Raw genomic sequence first — 6728 nt, 5'->3', positions numbered from 1 at the left:
TGCCTACATAAAGATACAAGATTTTTAACTTTACCCTGCTCAGCTCTGCTGTTCATAGTAGAGCATGGGCCCTCCCAAATTCTATTTCCAGGACACCCTTGCTAACTAGCTTCAGGTCAGCTTTTGCCTTGGGTAGCACTGGTGGGAGATTGTAGAATAGGAAGAAGTAGAAATAATTTAGTTTCTTCTCTGTAACTGCTGGTGGCCAGTCAAAGAGTTGCTCTATTCTCTTTGTGACCCCAGCTGTCTCACGACATCACCACCTTCCTAGCTTCCACCTCTTGCAGGTGGCTCCAGGTTCTAGGGTCTGGTAACCTTTCTCCTTTCAATGTCTGATCAGACCTATGGGTGGTGGTGGTATCTTCCTCTTGCTAATCTCGGGGTCACCTTATCATTTCCTTTCATATAATATCTTTTCAGCTATTATAGTACCCTAATAGCTAACCCTCAATATTAATTTTTTTCTATTTTAAGTGCTGGTGGCCACACCAGTCCAGCACCAGGCTGCTGTTCTGTGCCCCCACCAACACCACCATGCCAAAGGAATTCAACAAGGAAGATAAAGAATCATGTGGAGGATCCATCCCATTTCAGCACCTTGAAAAGAGTTCAGCACTCCAGGAGGCCCATTTATTTAATGAAATTCCCAACAACCCTCTGACGTGTGCCCACATTCTCACCAAGATACTTTATGTCAGGGATCTCCAACCTCTGGACCATGGCCCAGTCCAGGCCTATTAGGAACTGGGCTACACAGCAGGATGTGAACTTGAATGTAATGCACTTGAATCATCCTGAAACCATCCCCCTAATCCTGGTCCATGGAAAAATTGTCTTCCACAAAACCAGTCCCTTGTACCAAAAAGGCTGGGAACTGCTGCTTACCTCAAAAACCAGGGGAGCACCTGGGGATCACTGAAGTAACTGAAGCCTTTTTTGCCATGACCAAACTTTCAGTCCAACAATCCCACCCTCCATTGGATGTGCTACTTGAGTGTCAGGGAAATGCCCTGTATCTCAGAGGATGTCATCATCATCACCAGTAGCCTGACAAAGGACATGACTGGGAAGAAAAATAATTCCCAGGGCCTCTCCATGAGAGCTTTCTGCCAGATCACTGATAGCACTGTGCTGTGTCTATGAATGTGACATGATGGCTCAATACCTTGCACTGGGGATCCTATACCATGTGCTTTGGAATGACTGCCTAGCAGTCAATAAGATGATTAGCAAATTCACCCAACCTGGTCTCAAGTCCACTTGTATGATGATCCAAGGGGCCAACTAGCAGCTGGAGGAGGAGGATTACAGCCATGACAGCCCACTGTTGGACCTCATAGACAGCTGCTTGCACAAGCAAGAGATGGTCTCCAAGGCCACCTCAGCCATCATCGGTCTGCCAGGCTGCAGTGCTTAAGAGCTAGCCCTGGCTGTGTTGGTGCTTTGGCTTGTCTGCAGCTCACCCAAGTCTACTATGCATGATGCCACTGTCTGTACTCTCAGTAAGGTTGCCATGAAGCCTCCATAAGCAATGACAGCCTGTCATCTGAACCTAGAGAACCTGGTCACAAATTCTAATCACAGCATTGCCATGCTGGCCATCACCACCCTCCTCAAGACAGGCAGCAAGAGCAGCATCAACCATCTCATAAAGCAGATCTCCTCTTGTATGTTGGAGATCTCAGATGAATTCAAGGTGGCGGTTGTTCAGGCCATCAGTGCCCTGTGTCAGAAGTATCCTCACAAACATGGCATGCTCATGAACTTCCTGTTTACCATGCTACAGAAAAAGTGGCATTGAGTATAAATGGTCCATTGTGGACTGCATCATCAGCATCACTGAGGAAAACTCAGAGAATAAGGAGGAAGGACTGTCACATCTGTCATCGAGGACTGTCATTTCACTGTGCTGTCCACTTGTATCCTGTATCTCCTGGGCCAGGAGGGGCCCAAGACCAAAAACCCCTCCAAGTACTTCCACTTCACCTATAATCGAGTAGTCTTGGAGCATGAGGAGATCCTTATGCTGTGAATTCTCTGGCCAAGCTTGGAGCCCAGAATGAAGAGATGTTACCCAGTATTTTGTTGTTGCTGAAGAGGTGTGTGAGGGATGATGACAGTGAAGTCAGGGACCCAGGCTCCTTCCATCTCAATGCCCTGGAGCAAGGCTCCCAATGCAGGCTATATCCTAAATGGTTTAACAGTGTCTAGCCCTGTTTTTGAGAGGGCTCTGCAGCAGTACACTCTAGAACCATCAGAAAAAAACCTTTTGCCCTTAAGTCTGGGACCTTGGCCACCACAACCATGGTAGAGCAAAGAACAGAAAGCACCCCATCATAGCAGCCAAGCAGCCTGAGAAGGTGGCAGATACCAACAAGAGATCTTCCAGGAGCAGCAGGCTGCAGTGCCAGAGTTCCGTGGGCTGGAGCCCCTCTGTCCTCATGTTAGCCTGTGGCCCTCACTGAGTCAGAGAAACAGTATGTCATCCAATGCACCACACATGTCTTCACTGATCACATGGGGTTCTGGTTTGACTGCACAGATACACTCCATGACCAGACCTTGGAGAATGTCACAGTGCAAATGCAGACCACTGAGGCCTGTGAGGTGCTCTGCTACATGCCTGCATGGAGCTGAACCTACAACCATCCTGGGGCCTGCTTCATGCTGGTTGTAGTGCCCGAGAAAGACCCCACAGCTGTAGCCTGCACATTCTGGTGTATGATGAAGTTCACTGTCAAGAAATGTGACCCCACCACTGGGGAGATGTATGATGAAGGCTGTGTGGATGATTATGTGATGGAAGATCTGGGAGTCACTGTAGCTGATCATATCCAAAAGATGACAAAGCGGCTTAGGCAGGGGGTGATTTAAGAAGAAAGAAACGTTCACCTTGTCTACCACCAAGACAGTTGAAGAGGCTGTGGGAAATATTGTAAAATTCCTGGATATGCACCCTTGTGAGAGGTCAGACCAAGTGCTGGATAACAAAAACACCCACATGTACTACCCCTGGCTGGTGTGTTCCGAGGTGGTCATGACATCCTGGAATGCTCCTGGCTGCTCCTTTTGGACACAGTTACAATGCAGGTGACACCCAGAAATTCAGAGGAGTTGCGAGTGGACATCATCTTGGCATGCATGGGCTGAGACCAGCCTGCAGAAGCCCACTCCTACCCTTTCCCTCCAACGCTACCGCAGAAGGCACACCTTCTTCATGTACCCAGTAAAAACTTCTTCCTAAGCCCTTAGTTCAAAAACAATGAGGAATCATTGGGAATTATTTTTTTAATTTAAGCTTTGCCCCCGGACTGTTAGGGGGTCATTTTTTTTAAAGGATGATTTTAGCTTATCCTGGAACTTGCTGCCCTACTTGCCAGGGAAGGGCATTGCAAATTAATAAGATACCTACATTTCCTCTTGAATTTATCCCCAAAGAAACCAGCTTATCCCTATAAATGAATCAGCATGTATTTATTGAGAAGTAAATTTTTTTTCTTTAAAATTTTGTCTTTCTCTGTTTAACTACCTGGGGTAGATTCCATTCTCCTTACTTGACCCTGATGGACACAAAGGAGAGAACATCACATCCTCTGAGTGCATAGGAGTCAGCTTGCACTAATGGAATATGGATTGCCTTCTTCACTCACCATAGAGGTCCCTGACAATGCTAGGGTTTGTCACTGCGTGTTCCAGCTCCTAGCCCTCAGCCCACAGTGCTTCCTGGCTTACTATCACTTTGATGAGATATTTGGGAAAGAGCATGAGATTTGAAGTAGGCCAGTTCTGAGCTGCATGCCCTGTGCAAGTTCCTCCTCATCTCAGTTTTCTGCCCTCAAAATAAAAAATATTACATGTCCTGATATAATAGATGTGGAATCACTTTGCTAATTGCACAACTCTATTTAATAAAGAGGCACATTAGGTGCTTTACAAATCTGTCCACGTGTAAATGTTAGAATGTTTCATATATTTATCAGGAAAGAAAATCCATTCAAGTTATCTGAAGAACAATTTGTGGGAGGTTTGGTGCCTGATTTAGTTCTGAAGTAACTCAAAGTATATAAGTGATCTACTCAGCCTATAAACAGGCTGTTCTTGATAAGACAGAAAGATTTGTTTTCAGTCCAATGTAACATTCTACATTATACCCAGTATAATTCCCACTTGGCAGGTTTTAGTTCAACCAGATGATCAAGAACTGTAAAATAAGTAAACAAGATCACATTTCTCTGAGGGTCTTTCTACCTCTTTAGAAAACATTATACAAGGAGGATCACCCCCCCCAAAAAAAAAAACCCAAACTGTTGATTAGGCTCCAAGAAGCAAGCAAAATATATCCAGAGACACTGAAATTAAGAACAAACTGACAATAACCAGAGGGCAGGTAGGAGAGGAAATTGCCGGGGAGGGGGGCAAAACAGGAATGGTTTTCAGGAGCATGTATAAAGGACACATGGACAAAACCAAAGGGGGTAGGATCAAGGGTGGGGGGGCAAAGGTCGGTGGAAAATGGAGACAACTGTACTTGAACAACAATGAAAAAATACGAAAAAAACTGTTTTGAGCAGGGGAAAAACATCCTGATAGGTGTATTGCATCAAATGGAGAATACTTTGAAGGTGACTGAAGTTTAAACATTTAAGAATAAATACATAATTTTTTACAAATAAGTTCTGGTTTTATTCGGGCCCTCTCTCATATATAATGAAGCTGAGTTCATAAAAATAACCCTTTAAATAGATGACAGAAAAGTGAAGGCCTGGTATGTAAGTGAGCTAATGTTGCAGTAATGCCTTGGAAGGGAGTGCTCCAAAATTCAGGGGCTTACAGCAACGAATATTTGTTCTTTTCTTTCTCAAGTCTCCAGTTGCCTGGAGCCCTGCCAGGCCTGGAGTTTGGGTTCAGATCTCTTCCATGGGTCTTTCTTATCCAGCCAATGGCTATTCCCGGTGTGTTCTCTTAGCCAATGACAGGAGTGCAAGAGGGCAAGCAGAAGCATGAGATATATTGTATTTTTCGGACTATAAGATGCACTCCCCCCCCAAATTTGGGAGGAAAATGGGGGTGCATCTTATAGTCCAAATGTAGCTTACCTGGCTCGCTGGGGCTGGGGATAGGGGGAATGGTGGCCTATGTTATTCATGTTATTAAATATTTTACCACATTTTTGCTTCAAATTTTTTTTCCTATTTTCCTCCTCTAAAACCTAGGTGCATCTTTTGGTCCAGTGTGTCTTATAGTCCTAAAAATATGGTATATTGACAATTTGGCCCAGAATTGTCAGGTTTACATTTCAGCTTGACAAGGTAAGGCCTAGCATGAACGGAGCTCTGCCCACTCCAAAGGATTGTATCGACGTCTCACAGCAGACAGTGTGAAAAGTGTAATTCTGACAAAAAGAGAGCATGAAGATTTACAGACAAGGATCCAAAGTACCACACCTTGTTCTAAATCTAACACCTACTGGGAATAGGAGTTCAGTGAACTTGGGCCTTCTTTTTTACATAAAAAAAAAGGGAAATTTGGATTTGGTCATATCTAGCAGCCTGTCCAATTCTTCATTAATTTGGAATGAGTGACAAATTCCTTTGTATAATTTGTACATCTTCATATAATGATAAAGGTTTTACTTATGAAATGAAATAGATTGCACTGAAAGACCTTAACTATTTCTGGGAACAAGCATTTTAAAGGATTCCTTTTATCATAGTTTTATATGCCTGGATGATATTAATTACACATGAATTATTTTTGTTTGAATACTAATAGAGTCTTGAAAAAACATTTACTTAGAAACATTTGTTATCCAATTAAGTTGATTTATTACATATAGACCATACTTTGATTAATTAGACATGCCACTATTTCAAACGGCCCTGCATGCCAATTTGCTTCCATTTTCATGGGCTGATGATACAAAAATTCCTATTTGCTCTGACTCCTCAGGAAACAGCCAGGCTTGGCATAACACCCAGAGCCTTGTGTGAGATCAGGGCATCTGGTTTCCAGTTCTGGCTCTGCCACCTCACTGCCACGTGACTGTGGACAAACTGATGGCTTTGTGCCTTTCCTTTTTTGCAAAATGAGGAGGAGTCACAGCTGAACCACTTCACTCAGAGGATTAGAGCAATGATCAAAGGAGGTTCCATGTGTAAAAGCGCTTTGACAAATTATGCCCTGAGCACATTGAACAGTTTCATCATGAGGGCATGTTTTAATTGGTTTTATTATTATTTAGGTATGGTGGGCCAATAGATCAGCAGACAACTGCTGTCAAAAAGGCTGTTGCTCATACTCACAGATTCCCAAGAGAGGGAGTACTTGACACGCCATGGGGGGCCACATGGGCGATCACTGAGGCAGGTCCTGAGGCAGAGGCAAAGACGTGAACTGTGGACAAGCCCCTTTTGTGTGCTTTCCATGGGAATGAAGAGGCAAGTAGAGCGTGCAGATTTAAGACTGGCTAGTGTGAATAATTTAAGCGGGCTCTGGGGCATAGAGGCTGCCCCTGGTTGTCTGGCATCTGGACCTGAGGCAATTAGGGCAAATATACTCACACGGTGGTCCAGAGTGTGAGGACCTTATAAGGGTTTTTCTTTTTCTTTTTCTTTTTCTTTTTCTTTTGGCAGTGGTGGCTGTAGAGTCTGGATTGGTTGGTTTCTATGTAAAAGGGCACCCCTCAAGAGGAGGTCATATACTGAGGAGTGGAGACGATGGGGGAGGCA

General features: G+C 44.2%; 1 pseudogene; it reads left to right on the top strand.

Annotated features, from left to right (window-relative positions):
• The first annotated feature begins 534 nt into the window (after positions 1–534).
• LOC114506933 lies at positions 535–3150 on the top strand (annotated as a pseudogene).
• The last annotated feature ends 3578 nt before the right edge of the window (positions 3151–6728 follow it).

Source organism: Phyllostomus discolor, chromosome 9 (assembly GCF_004126475.2).
Source record: "Phyllostomus discolor isolate MPI-MPIP mPhyDis1 chromosome 9, mPhyDis1.pri.v3, whole genome shotgun sequence".
Classification (NCBI taxonomy): Eukaryota; Metazoa; Chordata; class Mammalia; order Chiroptera; family Phyllostomidae; genus Phyllostomus; species Phyllostomus discolor.
Note: the sequence above shows the minus strand (reverse complement) of the source record. Positions and strands in the feature narration are given on the sequence as shown.